The sequence below is a fragment of the Oculina patagonica genome, chromosome 11, assembly GCF_052425735.1.
Source record: "Oculina patagonica isolate OP01 chromosome 11, crgOcupat, whole genome shotgun sequence".
NCBI lineage: Eukaryota > Metazoa > Cnidaria > Anthozoa > Scleractinia > Oculinidae > Oculina > Oculina patagonica.
This window is the reverse complement of record NC_135768.1, coordinates 4,378,460-4,397,414: the sequence shown is the minus strand read 5'-3', so window position 1 is coordinate 4,397,414 and position 18,955 is coordinate 4,378,460. Positions and strand designations below refer to the sequence as shown.

At 38.5% G+C, this 18,955-nt stretch overlaps 2 pseudogenes across 2 annotated transcripts; both read left to right on the top strand.

Moving 5' to 3' along the window:
- Positions 1 to 894: 894 nt before the first annotated feature.
- On the top strand, positions 895 to 7,125 carry LOC144630616 (ras-related protein rab-11.1-like; annotated as a pseudogene). Its single transcript, XR_013566582.1, has 2 exons — positions 895 to 1,168; positions 5,887 to 7,125. The product of XR_013566582.1 is annotated as a ras-related protein rab-11.1-like (transcript).
- Positions 7,126 to 11,571: 4,446 nt separating this feature from the next.
- On the top strand, positions 11,572 to 17,646 carry LOC144630453 (ras-related protein rab-11.1-like; annotated as a pseudogene). Its single transcript, XR_013566547.1, has 2 exons — positions 11,572 to 11,845; positions 16,567 to 17,646. The product of XR_013566547.1 is annotated as a ras-related protein rab-11.1-like (transcript).
- The last annotated feature ends 1,309 nt before the right edge of the window (positions 17,647 to 18,955 follow it).

Genomic DNA, 18,955 nt, shown 5'->3' with positions numbered 1-18,955 from the left:
ACATGACTGCTCTATATGTATAAAGATATCAAATATAACTCTATAAATCATGACAAAGTGCTCTGTGATCTTAAATTTGATCAGTACTTTTCCTCTCTTTCCCAAATATTATCCATTCTTCCTTTCGATGAACTGATATAGAAAATGGCATTATTTATGTATAGATACAGTACTTCGATAAAATGTTTCCAATAACGTTTGATAAGACCAAGCAAAAATGTTTCTCGTCCAGATTTTTATAAAAAAGCGAGCGGGCGGGCGCTTTTTTTTTGTTAATATTTGTTATTTCCACCATCGTCAAATTCTCCAGAAGCGAACTTGCAAGATAAATCCTGCAAGGTAATTGACCTATCCAGTACGACCCTAGCGTACCAAGGCTTTAAAATTTTGGCCTGCGTTCGTGTTAAATCTGAACGCAGAAAAAAGCCAAGTCTTACAGACCTTCAGTTGTACTAACGTCTGTTTTTTTTTTCGTTCCAACTTTTCCAATAACAAATAATAAGAAACGAAAGGTGGCCCCCAAAATGAAGCAGGTTATTAAAGTAAATAGAGATATTCATTTATTTATTCGTTTGCGTGAGGTTTATGTTAATTCAATTCAATATTTCTTACTTCCGGGCTGAGCCAAAATATTTTTTAACTGTTGAGAACATAGCGATTTTACGGTAAGCCGAAGTTCGGATATTTCGTCAACTAGAAAATCAAAACAATTTTTGGAATCGCTTGACATTTCTAAACAAACATCTGATACTCTCAAGAAGTTTCAGTGGATGTTCTGTGAAACGTTCGCTGTTTTCTGTAAACGAGCCCATTGTGTGAGGAGAAGGCTCGGCTACCAAATCAAGCCTGGTTTCTAAGCTCCCCAAGAAAGTGATCCCGAAAAAAAAATTTTGCTGACAGCCGACTGACGTGACAGCCTGCACATTTGTCTCCTCTACTGACTATATATGGTTTTACATATCGTGCAAGTTCCATCACAAGAACTATGGCTAGAGGTAGATACGATTACCGTTACAAGATTGTTTTAATTGGAGATTCTGGTGTTGGAAAATCTTCACTTCTCTCTCGCTTTACGCGAAATGAATTCGACCTCGAGTCGAAGTCGACCATCGGAGTTGACTTTGCTATAAAATTGATAACAGTCGATGGAAAGGTCATCAAAGTAGAGGTATTTCTTACTCGATGTCATGCAGAGTTTTTTTAGGATATGACTTAGTTTGCGTGTAGCTATGTCGAGGGTAGTCGTTTAAAATTAGCCAATCAGAGTAGCTTCCTTTGTAGCAGGAAAGTGTTGCACATGTAGTAATATGCACATGTCCACTTTCACTTGCACTTAGTATGTATAATAAGTTTATTTCTGAGTAATAAATCAGTTGATCATTTTGCACAGTAATGTCTAACAAAAGAGAGGGGGGTTTTTACTGGAGGGGGGCTATTACTAGGGGATTTTATATCTGAGAGGGGGGTTATTACTGGGGGGGGGCTTATATCTGAGAGGGGGGTTATAACTGGGGGGAGCTTATATCTGAGAGAAGGGGTCTTACTGGAGGGATCTCAGGGCTCAAAATAATTTATGGATACTGACCGGTCATGTTGAATCAATTTTTGCTTGGTCATGTCTCGTTTTTGGCCGGTCAAAATATTGAGTATTTACTTTGAAGCAATAGCCTATTCTGCCAAAAATTTCGCCTCATAAGCTAAAAAACTCGTTATGAAAGAGTATAAGGCTTAAGCTTAAATGTTTTAATCGCTAAAAGTGTCATTTTATTATGTTCGCTTTTTGAATTTCCATTTCTTCTGCGTTCTACTCTACATAAAACAAAATGCTCAGTAGCCTTACTTAATGTTATGTTACTCTGCATAGTTTTACATTAGTTAACGACTTATGGGTGGAGGCGATCCTGGTTGTAAGCACTTAAGATGGTTTCCGCACAATTTTCGAGCAATACAGGCAAAAATAAAGTTACCAAAAAGACCTCTTAGCATGGCAACAGTTTTAGTACAGCTAACAAAAACCTGCCAAAAATTTAGCACTCAAGCTGACCCCGCGAGAGAAAAATGGATTTGAAGTTGTCTTTATTTCAGTTAAAACGGACGTTTTACGCCGGTTCAAAACAAAATGGCGCGCTTTTTATACATTTTTTCGAGGTTTGACTTTAATTTTCTCAAGAATGCTTTAGAATTTAATCGCGGGGTCACTAAGACAAATGAATTTCGATGAGATCTTTTAAATAGTATACAAAATGTTGCCGTGCAATGAGTGGATTTTTGGTACTTAATTTTCGCACTCATTGCTCGAACTTTCAGCGGAATCCGTCTTAACTGGTCTTTACCACCGAACACTAAATAGTAATATGACATATGCCCATGCTACAAGTGAGATAACTTTGTCTTTGTTCGGCATGTAGGAAGAAAGGAAATGCCAGCGGCCATGCATGTCAACTGTGGTCAGTAAAAAGGATTTACGTCCTTGACTTTTAGATATCTTTCCTGTATCATGCGATACCAATATCCCATTTCAAGCTAGGGGATTAACAAAATAACCGCCGAGAAAAGATTTCACATTCGTCCACAACGCGTAACAACCAGGCCTTTCAGTAAGGGTGTGCCGGAAGTTTAACATGTCTTTTGTTGCTTTTTCAGGTCTGCTGGAAATCTACTAACAAACCATCTTTTACTTAATTAATTAGTGGTAAACACAGTCAGGAAGTTGTCAAAACTTCAAAATACAGTGTGCTTGGAACTGAACTTAAAAAAATACACAACATTATGAACTAGTTATTAAATGTTCTCTCTTGCGTACACGTGTTAATAGCAGACGTTGATTGATGCCATGTTCATTGTTGTCTGTTTAGCGTATTTACAGACGTGGATGTTTCCTGTTTTATTTAAGCAAACCGCTAACAAATCCGCAGAGCGTGACCGTCTCATCTGTATTCTACAAATTTAAGACTGCAAGCTGCTATGATATTTTCTGATTTTACTGTAAAATTTCAAGAAATACTGCGAATAAATTTTTTGGTGTGTTATTTATTTGAAAGCCGTGTGCATGACAGGTCAAATTGACTGCCAAACCAAAATTTTCTCTGGACAAATCGTCATTTTGGCTGGACATTGTCCGTTGACCAGCCGTTATTTTGAGCCCTGGATCTTATATCTGAGAGGGGGCTATTACTGGGGGGGAGCTTATATCTGAGAGGGGGGTTATTACTGAAGGGATCTTATATCTGAGACAGGGGCTATTACTGGGGGGAGCTTATATCTGACAGGGGGGTTATTACTGAAGGGATCTTATATCTGAGACAGGGGCTATTACTGGGGGGAGCTTATATCTGACAGGGGGGTTATTGCTGGGGGGAGCTTATATCTGACAGGGGGGTTATTGCTGGGGGGAGCTTATTATATCTGACAGGTGGGTTATAACTGGGGGGATCTAAATCAGGGCTCGAGACTAACTTTTTTGCTAACTAGCCTAGTGGCTTGTGACACCTTTGATTTCACCAGCCAAAACCAATATTCTACTAGCCAGAACTTTCAAGCATGGTTTTCGTTTTTACCGAATGGTAATGAAGGTATTAAAATGACTTTTGAGACTTTAATTTCACTCACTCACTCCATTCTGATATCAAACCGCAATTAATTTATGCGTTAAGCGGTAAACGTGCTGACAGAAAGGTCCTTTAAACACATCAAGCACATGTCAATCAAAAACAAATTATTCTCCAACCTCATTCCCAAGATCGCTCTCTTCGGAAACGAGGTTGATCAATATTTACAAAAGAAATTTTTCTAAATGCGAAAGGGGATCAAAGGTTATTATACTTTATTATTCCACTAATGCGCCATTTTACCATATTAGAGCAAAAGAACGCGCAAAATATGCCACGTTATTACACAGTAGAACAGGGCAAAAATACGGCTGGACAAACTTGCGGAATACTGGCCCAAACAAAGTGGAAAAATTAGTGGAATAATAAATCCCTTATTCGATGGTTTAACACGAAGCCTGAGAGCACAAGCCATCAATGACCCATTCTCGCAACTCCCATGAGAAAGAAAAAAAACATTCAAAGAGGCAAATGAAGTGAGATTGTGACTAACTGATGGCAGGTATGAGATACATGCAAATTCGCTTGCCAGGTGACGTGATTTAATACACGTTTCAGCTATCGCGGCACGTTTTTGTTTTGCGTCACGTCATCCATTTTCAGTGGTAAAAAAATCGCTCTACGAAGCCTGAGAGCACAAACTATCAATGACCCATTCACGGAACTCCCGTGAAAGAAAAGAAAACATTCAAAAATGGAAATAAAGTGAGATTGTGACTTTAATACTGAAAGCAGGTACAAAATACATCCAGTTTCGCATGTGACGTGATTTAATAAACGTTTCAGCTCACTGGAAAAACACGAGTTCCATAGCACGTTTCTGTTTCGCGTAATGTCATCTCGTGTCACGTCATCCGTTTTTCATCTTTTTGAGGCGAGCAGAAACACGACGTGCTCAGGTGCATCTTTCTCTCGAATTTCATCGGCTGCTCAAAAATAACGCTTGTCGCTGCCCGGTACGTATACAATATATGTACTGACAGAAAAGTAATTGAAAACGCACTTCAGCGCATCCAAGACTGTAAAAAACATATTCAAAGGTTACACCTGTCCTTATTTTGGTGGTGAAAAAAATAGAATCTGCGCTACGGAGCCGGAGAGCACAAAGCATCAGTGACCCATTGATGCCACTCACACATAAAAAATAAGCATTTATAATTTAAAGGTAAATAAAGTGAGACCGTTACATTATTGAACGCTTATTCAAAAAAAAAAAGTGAAGGACGGCACTTCACCGAATTACCATGAGGTTGCTCGAAGGGCCTTTGATTTTTCCCAAGCCAGCAGAGACAAAAGACAGTGACAAATCGGACAAAATAGGTTTTTCTTCCCAAATCCATGGAAAGTCTCTGTTCCACGTAAGCAAAAACTTGCGTTTTCACAGAGGCACTTTGCTGTCTTCATTGGGTCTTTTCCTCGCTTTTTTGCTCCTACCTACTGCAGAATAATCTCAGGTATCCAACATAACCAAATCTTAAATGTGTACATGAAAGCTTTTTGAAAGCGTTCAGGTACGCGACCTCTCACCCTCGTTGTTCATGCAACCTTACTCAATCACTGATTAACATTAAGTACACATAACGCTTGATTTCCCAGGCCGGCTAATAATTAGCAGACGCAGTTTTCTTTCACTTGTTGCTTTCATCACCGGAAAGTCCTAAAAGAAGTTATCAATGATCGTTTGTTCGCTTTTCAGTAACTTTAGCTTGTCTATATTCTTTGATATATGTCAACAGTGAACTTGTTAGTTCTGTTCTCAGAGTCATTACAATTTGCGGTTTCTTTTCACAGAACTGCCTGAAATTTCCACTATCCATTTTGGCTAGTGAAAGTATAAAATCTACTAGCCAAATTAACTGCATTTCTACTAGCCTTTGGCTAGTTGGCTACCGTTAGTCTCGAGCTCTGGATCTTATATCTGAGAGGGGGGTTATTACTGGGGAGAGCTTATATCTGAGAGGGGGGTTATTGCTGGGGGGGAGCTTATATCTGACAGGGGGGTTATTACTAGATGGAGGGTGCAGGGGTGTGCACTCCCCCCCCCCACGGAATTCATCTAATACATCTGGTATTCTGCAATAAAAGAAAAACTTTCTTCTAAGAAAAATTCGGATCCACCCCTGGGGAGGGCTTAATCCAGGAAGGTATATAACTGAAATTTTATGGTATACCATGATCTCAAGCCAAACATTTTTCTACCCTGCCTTCTCAGTCAGTCTACACTGATACTCACCAATTTGACATGTTTGACTGGTCATCGTTATTTTATTTTTCACAGTTTCAGGACATATCAGGCCAGGAGCGATACCATACGATTCCAATTTCATATTTTAGCCGTGGGGCCGTGGGTGCTGTCCTTGTCTATGATTTATCCAAACAGAAAACATTTGAGAATGTCAAGAGGTGGTTGTTAGAATTGCGCGAGCATGCAGAATCTTCTATTGTAACAATGCTTGTTGGAAATAAATGCGATTTGAAACATCTACGAGCTGTTCCCATAGAAGATGCCAAGAAATATGCAAATGATTCAGGGTTGTCATTCATTGAGGCTTCAGCGCTGGATTCCACAAATGTAGAAGAGGCATTTACACAAACTATTATAAAAGTTCATGAAGTACAGCTGACAAAAAATGAGAAAGGAACTTGACATGCCAGGGCAGAACGACGGAACCTCCACTGGGAAAGGAAAGGTAGTTAAATTGGATGGAACGTCACAACCGGAGAGAAATTGTTGTGTAATCCTGTGAGAACTTAATATTATAAGATACTTAATGTGTGAGGCGCGGTGGCCTAATGGTTAGCACCCTCGACTCCAAGTCGAACGGCCTGGGTTCGAGGCCTGGCTGGGGCGCTGCGTTGTGTTCTTGGGCAAGACACTTTACTCTCACAGTGTCTCTCTCCACCCAGGTGTATAAATGGGTACCGGCGAATTTACTGCTGGGGGGTAACCCTGCAATGGACTAGCATCCCATCCAGGGGGGAGTAGCAATACTCCTAGTCGCTTAATGCTATGGAAACCGGGATAAGCTCTGGTTGTATGGGCCACTTGGCTCGGACACAGACTTTACCTTTGTAGTTTAACACTGATAAAATTTCAAAAGTAATTGATGGCAAAATTCACGTCAGAATTGACGAGCCTAAACTTGATTATTGTTATTAATAGAATGATGCTATTCAACAGCATTAGCTTGAACAGTGGTTCAGTTGAGATGTGACACAGGGTGTATTCTAGGATAAAAACAACTTGAAGTAAAAGCTAGGGCAAATTACCCCAATAATATAGAAACTTGAAAAATAAGATCATACAGTGTAATATTCCAGATTAGTACATACCACAAAAGTGAATAGTGCTTTTCGCGCGTGCTGATTTTTTAACTCGGAGGTGATTAACAAAGTACTATTCGCCTCCGAGCAGCTAAAGAGAAACAAACTGCCTTCACGCATCGCTTTGTTTACCGAAACTGATGTTTTGGTCGCTAGTTATTCAACTTGTGTGGTATATACTAAAACAATTATTCACCTCCACTTTGATTCATGAATAATTGTTAATTAGTAAATCAGAGTTAATTAGCAGAAGACCATTATTGTTAGTAATAGTAGTTGGATTGAATTGAAAACAATAAGATTCATAGTGATAATAGGACTGAGTGGGGTCAAATTCAATCTGTAACAAGCAGGTTGCCACAGGTCAGGAAATGGTCAGTAGAAAATAAAATTCTTCAAGGTCAGGGAGAAGTCAGGGAATGTTTTTTTGACTGAGTCAGAGAAAAATGACATTTTGAACAAAAGTCAGGGAAAATAAAATTTTTAACACTGCTAATTTAATACCATTAAAAGTTGGAAGAAACATTTCAGGTCAGTGAGAGGGAGTTTCGAGGACCAATGTCTGTAGCAACCATGTGTAATCATTAATCTAGTAACTTACAGAGTCATACAACCATGAAGTGGGGGTCTGATGAGCATGATTACAGACAGAGTTGGATGATATTAAAATTTGGTTAACCATAACCAATAAAAAAAATACCAAGTTGAGTTTGTTTTTGTTGACCAGAATGCATGAGAACCAAAAAAAAAACAGTGTGTACAATGGGCACTTACTGCCCAGTTACTCAGGCATATTATGTACACTCTCCAAACTATCCTATTTGGGCTAAAATCAGCCTGCTGATAACCAATCAGATTTTAGAGTTTTTTTAGTTTTGATTGAAGGGTAATTAGATAGATGCATGATTGTAAAAAAATACGATTTGAAAATACTGCCAGAATTACTTTTTTCTTTATTGTTAGACAGAATATCCAGTGACTTATTACTTGTGTCAACAACAGATTATTATTTTAGCCAAGAAAGTCTCTAAGACCTCTTTTGAGTAAAGCTGTATGGTATATTCTGTTAGTTTTACAATGGCAGAGAAACAGCAACATAGAACCCTTTTATCAATTACAAAAGTTAATTGGACAACCACATGACCACAGGCCAAATCACGAGACATATAGACAAATACAAAAATCAATCAAAATCAAGAATTTTGTTTTATGACTGTGATTACTTAATCTGAATATTGCCTATTGTCAAGATCATGAGTAGACTGGAGTCAAGTTTTCTTTCGTTTAAAAGGCTAAAGATATTCAAATGACAGGTCACCTAAATATTTTGGTTACCTTAATTAACCAAGTTTGAAGGCATTTGGGGGAAAATAACCAAATGGCATATTTTGAAATGCTGATTTATAATATACTAAGAGAATTAATATGGAAAGAAAGGCCATAAAAATACAATTTTACAAGCTGCCATTTTTGTAACTTTCTTTATCTACTGTTGAGTCCTGATAACTTGAACCCGTGCTAATTGAACCACTCGCTAACTTTTGATTCCACTTTAGGTCACTGTCTTACTAATTTTACTTGATAACTCGAACCTTTTTCGATTTTCTTTGAATGTACGATTTATCGGGATTCAACTGTACCGTAAAATTCTAAGAATAAGCCCTGGGCTCAACCTTGTTCCCAGGGTCTCTCTTCCTGCCCTCCCCTTGCTCTTTGGGGGGAGACCCTGGGACAGGGTTGTGCCCCTTTTAGGTGGGGTTATTTTTAAGGGTGGGCTCATGTACAGGGGGCTTATTTTTGGAACCAAATTTGCATTTCAAAAATCTTTGGGTTTCTTTCAAGATGGGATACTGTGACTAATCAGAAGCAAAGGAACTCCACAAATTAAAGTCTTTTTCAATGTTTAATACAGCAGTCTTGGAGAAACTCATTATAATTTATTACTATTATAATTATTTACAATATAATGATATAATTCATATTAGTAGAATTCTACTAGTACAGTGTGTAGTGGCTTAAGGTCATAGAAACATGAGTGAAAGTTTGGGAGATAGAGAAAAGCTGTGGGAACACAAGGCAATAGGGGAAGCGTGTTTTCTCGGCATTTACGAGTTCTCCCAAACTTCCATGAGTGTTTCTAAGACTCAATAGAAGCATGAGAAAAGGTTTTCTTTTTCTTTTAGAAAAACACTGTGAGAAAAAAAGATAAATCACTCATTTATTTTGATCATCAAATTGTAAATTCTCACCGCTTTTGCCATCATTACATCAACAGCTTGTGCTAGTTCTGTGTTTTGCACTGAGTTATAGAAGTATAGCTTTGAGTGTGCGCTTTCTAACATGGTGTTTTGCTAATAGGATTTAAAAGGAAAAAAAAGTTGTGCAAGCACTTGAAAAAGTGATAAATCGCAAAAAATATAAGAGGCTGATCCTATTCTGCTTTCAACCAGCAATTTGAGCTTTTGTAAAATTAATTGCTTTGAAATAGCAAAAATGATAAATGATCCTCTAAATGTGTTCTTATTAAGTGTTTTCCAACATTAATATACCTGACTTTAAGGAGGGGGTCAAAAATTTTTTTTTTTTTTTTGGGGGGGGGGGGTATGAATGAGGAGAGCTTCTGGAATAACCCATTTCTCATTCCCCAGTGGACTCCCCAGTGTCCTACTTTTTTGTTAGAGCCCAAGCCTTTAGCTGATGCAGATGATTTATGCATTTCGCAAGCCAATGCCAATATATAGGATTTGATGATTGGAACAAAGCTGATTTTGTCACAAAGGGCCTTGTCGTATTTTGATTGGGCCACGAAGTACTTTGATAATAAAATTTGCAAGAACTGCATTATTTTCAAGACATCCTGTGAAATGCTTATAGTTTCAATAGAGCACATATGCGCAGGAGGCAGGGGGTGAGGGGGCTGCAGCCCCCTCACCCCCTCCCCAGCACAGAAATTTGTTGGGCAAAATGTCTGAAATTCGGACAACCAGCTTAGAGAAAAAAAACGAAAATAAGTTGACAATTATAGTATTGGAAATATATCGATTTACACATGTTCGATTTTTCTCGCAAATTCTCTGTGACACCTCACTTTGATTCAGTTCAAACAGTTGCAATCATTTTGAAGTGAGTAGGAAATTGGCAAGGGTGACCACAAGTTTAATAGGCTTTTGCAGTCTTTGCATAGCTCGAGCGTTTGCGTGCGGTGGATCCAGTGTAGGACCTTGAAACAAAGCTGTTTGGCTGTTACACAGCTAATGCTTTCGGCTCAAATTAGCCCTAACTCAAAACCTTCAACGAAATGTACGTGTTTTAACCCATTTACCCCTGAATGTTTCATACGCTTTTGTATAACGTTAACTTTCAAGTAGGGCAATGTAAATTGGCTCCCCCAAAAATACTTAAATTTTTGCTGAACTAACGTGGATAAGCAAAACATTTCAGAAGAAAAAGGATATAGTGTATAAACAACTTCGGGCAACACCACAAAATTAATTAAAGAGCTATCATTTCCTTTAAGCAAGCAAGCAAGGTTTGTACACAACTATTTCAATGCACGTTTTGTTGTCCATTATTTTTATATGCCTCTTTATTCGGCTTTCAATGCCTGTTATTTTTTTTTCGGGCAATAACGAAGGTCTCCGCCCACCCAGATCCGAAGGTGCCCGTACGCCTATCATATGATAGAGCATCAAGTTTTGGAAGGGCAATTATCCACTTAATCACCACGAACAGCTTTGTGGCTGAACATGACTGCTCTATATGTATAAAGATATCAAATATAACTCTATAAATCATGACAAAGTGCTCTGTGATCTTAAATTTGATCAGTACTTTTCCTCTCTTTCCCAAATATTATCCATTCTTCCTTTCGATGAACTGATATAGAAAATGGCATTATTTATGTATAGATACAGTACTTCGATAAAATGTTTCCAATAACGTTTGATAAGACCAAGCAAAAATGTTTCTCGTCCAGATTTTTATAAAAAAGCGAGCGGGCGGGCGCTTTTTTTTTTGTTAATATTTGTTATTTCCACCATCGTCAAATTCTCCAGAAGCGAACTTGCAAGATAAATCCTGCAAGGTAATTGACCTATCCAGTACGACCCTAGCGTACCAAGGCTTTAAAATTTTGGCCTGCGTTCGTGTTAAATCTGAACGCAGAAAAAAGCCAAGTCTTACAGACCTTCAGTTGTACTAACGTCTGTTTTTTTTTTCGTTCCAACTTTTCCAATAACAAATAATAAGAAACGAAAGGTGGCCCCCAAAATGAAGCAGGTTATTAAAGTAAATAGAGATATTCATTTATTTATTCGTTTGCGTGAGGTTTATGTTAATTCAATTCAATATTTCTTACTTCCGGGCTGAGCCAAAATATTTTTTAACTGTTGAGAACATAGCGATTTTACGGTAAGCCGAAGTTCGGATATTTCGTCAACTAGAAAATCAAAACAATTTTTGGAATCGCTTGACATTTCTAAACAAACATCTGATACTCTCAAGAAGTTTCAGTGGATGTTCTGTGAAACGTTCGCTGTTTTCTGTAAACGAGCCCATTGTGTGAGGAGAAGGCTCGGCTACCAAATCAAGCCTGGTTTCTAAGCTCCCCAAGAAAGTGATCCCGAAAAAAAAATTTTGCTGACAGCCGACTGACGTGACAGCCTGCACATTTGTCTCCTCTACTGACTATATATGGTTTTACATATCGTGCAAGTTCCATCACAAGAACTATGGCTAGAGGTAGATACGATTACCGTTACAAGATTGTTTTAATTGGAGATTCTGGTGTTGGAAAATCTTCACTTCTCTCTCGCTTTACGCGAAATGAATTCGACCTCGAGTCGAAGTCGACCATCGGAGTTGACTTTGCTATAAAATTGATAACAGTCGATGGAAAGGTCATCAAAGTAGAGGTATTTCTTACTCGATGTCATGCAGAGTTTTTTTAGGATATGACTTAGTTTGCGTGTAGCTATGTCGAGGGTAGTCGTTTAAAATTAGCCAATCAGAGTAGCTTCCTTTGTAGCAGGAAAGTGTTGCACATGTAGTAATATGCACATGTCCACTTTCACTTGCACTTAGTATGTATAATAAGTTTATTTCTGAGTAATAAATCAGTTGATCATTTTGCACAGTAATGTCTAACAAAAGAGAGGGGGGTTTTTACTGGAGGGGGGCTATTACTAGGGGATTTTATATCTGAGAGGGGGGTTATTACTGGGGGGGGCTTATATCTGAGAGGGGGGTTATAACTGGGGGGAGCTTATATCTGAGAGAAGGGGTCTTACTGGAGGGATCTCAGGGCTCAAAATAATTTATGGATACTGACCGGTCATGTTGAATCAATTTTTGCTTGGTCATGTCTCGTTTTTGGCCGGTCAAAATATTGAGTATTTACTTTGAAGCAATAGCCTATTCTGCCAAAAATTTCGCCTCATAAGCTAAAAAACTCGTTATGAAAGAGTATAAGGCTTAAGCTTAAATGTTTTAATCGCTAAAAGTGTCATTTTATTATGTTCGCTTTTTGAATTTCCATTTCTTCTACGTTCTACTCTACATAAAACAAAATGCTCAGTAGCCTTACTTAATGTTATGTTACTCTGCATAGTTTTACATTAGTTAACGACTTATGGGTGGAGGCGATCCTGGTTGTAAGCACTTAAGATGGTTTCCGCACAATTTTCGAGCAATACAGGCAAAAATAAAGTTACCAAAAAGACCTCTTAGCATGGCAACAGTTTTAGTACAGCTAACAAAAACCTGCCAAAAATTTAGCACTCAAGCTGACCCCGCGAGAGAAAAATGGATTTGAAGTTGTCTTTATTTCAGTTAAAACGGACGTTTTGCGCCGGTTCAAAACAAAATGGCGCGCTTTTTATACATTTTTTCGAGGTTTGACTTTAATTTTCTCAAGAATGCTTTAGAATTTAATCGCGGGGTCACTAAGACAAATGAATTTCGATGAGATCTTTTAAATAGTATACAAAATGTTGCCGTGCAATGAGTGGATTTTTGGTACTTAATTTTCGCACTCATTGCTCGAACTTTCAGCGGAATCCGTCTTAACTGGTCTTTACCACCGAACACTAAATAGTAATATGACATATGCCCATGCTACAAGTGAGATAACTTTGTCTTTGTTCGGCATGTAGGAAGAAAGGAAATGCCAGCGGCCATGCATGTCAACTGTGGTCAGTAAAAAGGATTTACGTCCTTGACTTTTAGATATCTTTCCTGTATCATGCGATACCAATATCCCATTTCAAGCTAGGGGATTAACAAAATAACCGCCGAGAAAAGATTTCACATTCGTCCACAACGCGTAACAACCAGGCCTTTCAGTAAGGGTGTGCCGGAAGTTTAACATGTCTTTTGTTGCTTTTTCAGGTCTGCTGGAAATCTACTAACAAACCATCTTTTACTTAATTAATTAGTGGTAAACACAGTCAGGAAGTTGTCAAAACTTCAAAATACAGTGTGCTTGGAACTGAACTTAAAAAAATACACAACATTATGAACTAGTTATTAAATGTTCTCTCTTGCGTACACGTGTTAATAGCAGACGTTGATTGATGCCATGTTCATTGTTGTCTGTTTAGCGTATTTACAGACGTGGATGTTTGCCTGTTTTATTTAAGCAAACCGCTAACAAATCCGCAGAGCGTGACCGTCTCATCTGTATTCTACAAATTTAAGACTGCAAGCTGCTATGATATTTTCTGATTTTACTGTAAAATTTCAAGAAATACTGCGAATAAATTTTTTGGTGTGTTATTTATTTGAAAGCCGTGTGCATGACAGGTCAAATTGACTGCCAAACCAAAATTTTCTCTGGACAAATCGTCATTTTGGCTGGACATTGTCCGTTGACCAGCCGTTATTTTGAGCCCTGGATCTTATATCTGAGAGGGGGCTATTACTGGGGGGGAGCTTATATCTGAGAGGGGGGTTATTACTGAAGGGATCTTATATCTGAGACAGGGGCTATTACTGGGGGGAGCTTATATCTGACAGGGGGGTTATTACTGAAGGGATCTTATATCTGAGACAGGGGCTATTACTGGGGGGAGCTTATATCTGACAGGGGGGTTATTGCTGGGGGGAGCTTATATCTGACAGGGGGGTTATTGCTGGGGGGAGCTTATTATATCTGACAGGTGGGTTATAACTGGGGGGATCTAAATCAGGGCTCGAGACTAACTTTTTTGCTAACTAGCCTAGTGGCTTGTGACACCTTTGATTTCACCAGCCAAAACCAATATTCTACTAGCCAGAACTTTCAAGCATGGTTTTCGTTTTTACCGAATGGTAATGAAGGTATTAAAATGACTTTTGAGACTTTAATTTCACTCACTCACTCCATTCTGATATCAAACCGCAATTAATTTATGCGTTAAGCGGTAAACGTGCTGACAGAAAGGTCCTTTAAACACATCAAGCACATGTCAATCAAAAACAAATTATTCTCCAACCTCATTCCCAAGATCGCTCTCTTCGGAAACGAGGTTGATCAATATTTACAAAAGAAATTTTTCTAAATGCGAAAGGGGATCAAAGGTTATTATACTTTATTATTCCACTAATGCGCCATTTTACCATATTAGAGCAAAAGAACGCGCAAAATATGCCACGTTATTACACAGTAGAACAGGGCAAAAATACGGCTGGACAAACTTGCGGAATACTGGCCCAAACAAAGTGGAAAAATTAGTGGAATAATAAATCCCTTATTCGATGGTTTAACACGAAGCCTGAGAGCACAAGCCATCAATGACCCATTCTCGCAACTCCCATGAGAAAGAAAAAAAACATTCAAAGAGGCAAATGAAGTGAGATTGTGACTAACTGATGGCAGGTATGAGATACATGCAAATTCGCTTGCCAGGTGACGTGATTTAATACACGTTTCAGCTATCGCGGCACGTTTTTGTTTTGTGTCACGTCATCCATTTTCAGTGGTAAAAAAATCGCTCTACGAAGCCTGAGAGCACAAACTATCAATGACCCATTCAAGGAACTCCCGTGAAAGAAAAGAAAACATTCAAAAATGGAAATAAAGTGAGATTGTGACTTTAATACTGAAAGCAGGTACAAAATACATCCAGTTTCGCATGTGACGTGATTTAATAAACGTTTCAGCTCACTGGAAAAACACGAGTTCCATAGCACGTTTCTGTTTCGCGTAACGTCATCTCGTGTCACGTCATCCGTTTTTCATCTTTTTGAGGCGAGCAGAAACACGACGTGCTCAGGTGCATCTTTCTCTCGAATTTCATCGGCTGCTCAAAAATAACGCTTGTCGCTGCCCGGTACGTATACAATATATGTACTGACAGAAAAGTAATTGAAAACGCACTTCAGCGCATCCAAGACTGTAAAAAACATATTCAAAGGTTACACCTGTCCTTATTTTGGTGGTGAAAAAAATAGAATCTGCGCTACGGAGCCGGAGAGCACAAAGCATCAGTGACCCATTGATGCCACTCACACATAAAAAATAAGCATTTATAATTTAAAGGTAAATAAAGTGAGACTGTTACATTATTGAACGCTTATTCAAAAAAAAAAAAGTGAAGGACGGCACTTCACCGAATTACCATGAGGTTGCTCGAAGGGCCTTTGATTTTTCCCAAGCCAGCAGAGACAAAAGACAGTGACAAATCGGACAAAATAGGTTTTTCTTCCCAAATCCATGGAAAGTCTCTGTTCCACGTAAGCAAAAACTTGCGTTTTCACAGAGGCACTTTGCTGTCTTCATTGGGTCTTTTCCTCGCTTTTTTGCTCCTACCTACTGCAGAATAATCTCAGGTATCCAACATAACCAAATCTTAAATGTGTACATGAAAGCTTTTTGAAAGCGTTCAGGTACGCGACCTCTCACCCTCGTTGTTCATGCAACCTTACTCAATCACTGATTAACATTAAGTACACATAACGCTTGATTTCCCAGGCCGGCTAATAATTAGCAGACGCAGTTTTCTTTCACTTGTTGCTTTCATCACCGGAAAGTCCTAAAAGAAGTTATCAATGATCGTTTGTTCGCTTTTCAGTAACTTTAGCTTGTCTATATTCTTTGATATATGTCAACAGTGAACTTGTTAGTTCTGTTCTCAGAGTCATTACAATTTGCGGTTTCTTTTCACAGAACTGCCTGAAATTTCCACTATCCATTTTGGCTAGTGAAAGTATAAAATCTACTAGCCAAATTAACTGCATTTCTACTAGCCTTTGGCTAGTTGGCTACCGTTAGTCTCGAGCTCTGGATCTTATATCTGAGAGGGGGGTTATTACTGGGGAGAGCTTATATCTGAGAGGGGGGTTATTGCTGGGGGGGAGCTTATATCTGACAGGGGGGTTATTACTAGATGGAGGGTGCAGGGGTGTGCACTCCCCCCCCCCCCACGGAATTCATCTAATACATCTGGTATTCTGCAATAAAAGAAAAACTTTCTTCTAAGAAAAATTCGGATCCACCCCTGGGGAGGGCTTAATCCAGGAAGGTATATAACTGAAATTTTATGGTATACCATGATCTCAAGCCAAACATTTTTCTACCCTGCCTTCTCAGTCAGTCTACACTGATACTCACCAATTTGACATGTTTGACTGGTCATCGTTATTTTATTTTTCACAGTTTCAGGACATATCAGGCCAGGAGCGATACCATACGATTCCAATTTCATATTTTAGCCGTGGGGCCGTGGGTGCTGTCCTTGTCTATGATTTATCCAAACAGAAAACATTTGAGAATGTCAAGAGGTGGTTGTTAGAATTGCGCGAGCATGCAGAATCTTCTATTGTAACAATGCTTGTTGGAAATAAATGCGATTTGAAACATCTACGAGCTGTTCCCATAGAAGATGCCAAGAAATATGCAAATGATTCAGGGTTGTCATTCATTGAGGCTTCAGCGCTGGATTCCACAAATGTAGAAGAGGCATTTACACAAACTATTATAAAAGTTCATGAAGTACAGCTGACAAAAAATGAGAAAGGAACTTGACATGCCAGGGCAGAACGACGGAACCTCCACTGGGAAAGGAAAGGTAGTTAAATTGGATGGAACGTCACAACCGGAGAGAAATTGTTGTGTAATCCTGTGAGAACTTAATATTATAAGATACTTAATGTGTGAGGCGCGGTGGCCTAATGGTTAGCACCCTCGACTCCAAGTCGAACGGCCTGGGTTCGAGGCCTGGCTGGGGCGCTGCGTTGTGTTCTTGGGCAAGACACTTTACTCTCACAGTGTCTCTCTCCACCCAGGTGTATAAATGGGTACCGGCGAATTTACTGCTGGGGGGTAACCCTGCAATGGACTAGCATCCCATCCAGGGGGGAGTAGCAATACTCCTAGTCGCTTAATGCTATGGAAACCGGGATAAGCTCTGGTTGTATGGGCCACTTGGCTCGGACACAGACTTTACCTTTGTAGTTTAACACTGATAAAATTTCAAAAGTAATTGATGGCAAAATTCACGTCAGAATTGACGAGCCTAAACTTGATTATTGTTATTAATAGAATGATGCTATTCAACAGCATTAGCTTGAACAGTGGTTCAGTTGAGATGTGACACAGGGTGTATTCTAGGATAAAAACAACTTGAAGTAAAAGCTAGGGCAAATTACCCCAATAATATAGAAACTTGAAAAATAAGATCATACAGTGTAATATTCCAGATTAGTACATACCACAAAAGTGAATAGTGCTTTTCGCGCGTGCTGATTTTTTTAACTCGGAGGTGATTAACAAAGTACTATTCGCCTCCGAGCAGCTAAAGAGAAACAAACTGCCTTCACGCATTGCTTTGTTTACCGAAACTGATGTTTTGGTCGCTAGTTATTCAACTTGTGTGGTATATACTAAAACAATTATTCACCTCCACTTTGATTCATGAATAATTGTTAATTAGTAAATCAGAGTTAATTAGCAGAAGACCATTATTGTTAGTAATAGTAGTTGGATTGAATTGAAAACAATAAGATTCATAGTGATAATAGGACTGAGTGGGGTCAAATTCAATCTGTAACAAGCAGGTTGCCACAGGTCAGGAAATGGTCAGTAGAAAATAAAATTCTTCAAGGTCAGGGAGAAGTCAGGGAATGTTTTTTTGACTGAGTCAGAGAAAAATGACATTTTGAACAAAAGTCAGGGAAAATAAAATTTTTAACACTGCTAATTTAATACCATTAAAAGTTGGAAGAAACATTTCAGGTCAGTGAGAGGGAGTTTCGAGGACCAATGTCTGTAGCAACCATGTGTAATCATTAATCTAGTAACTTACAGAGTCATACAACCATGAAGTGGGGGTCTGATGAGCATGATTACAGACAGAGTTGGATGATATTAAAATTTGGTTAACCATAACCAATAAAAAAAATACCAAGTTGAGTTTGTTTTTGTTGACCAGAATGCATGAGAACCAAAAAAAAAACAGTGTGTACAATGGGCACTTACTGCCCAGTTACTCAGGCATATTATGTACACTCTCCAAACTATCCTATTTGGGCTAAAATCAGCCTGCTGATAACCAATCAGATTTTAGAGTTTTTTTTAGTTTTGATTGAAGGGTAATTAGATAGATGCATGATTGTAAAAAAATACGATTTGAAAATACTGCCAGAATTACTTTTTTCTTTATTGTTAGACAGAATATCCAGTGACTTATTACTTGTGTCAACAACAGATTATTATTTTAGCCAAGAAAGTCTCTAAGACCTCTTTTGAGTAAAGCTGTATGGTATATTCTGTTAGTTTTACAATGGCAGAGAAACAGCAACATAGAACCCTTTTATCAATTACAAAAGTTAATTGGACAACCACATGACCACAGGCCAAATCACGAGACATATAGACAAATACAAAAATCAATCAAAATCAAGAATTTTGTTTTATGACTGTGATTACTTAATCTGAATATTGCCTATTGTCAAGATCATGAGTAGACTGGAGTCAAGTTTTCTTTCGTTTAAAAAGCTAAAGATATTCAAATGACAGGTCACCTAAATATTTTGGTTACCTTAAT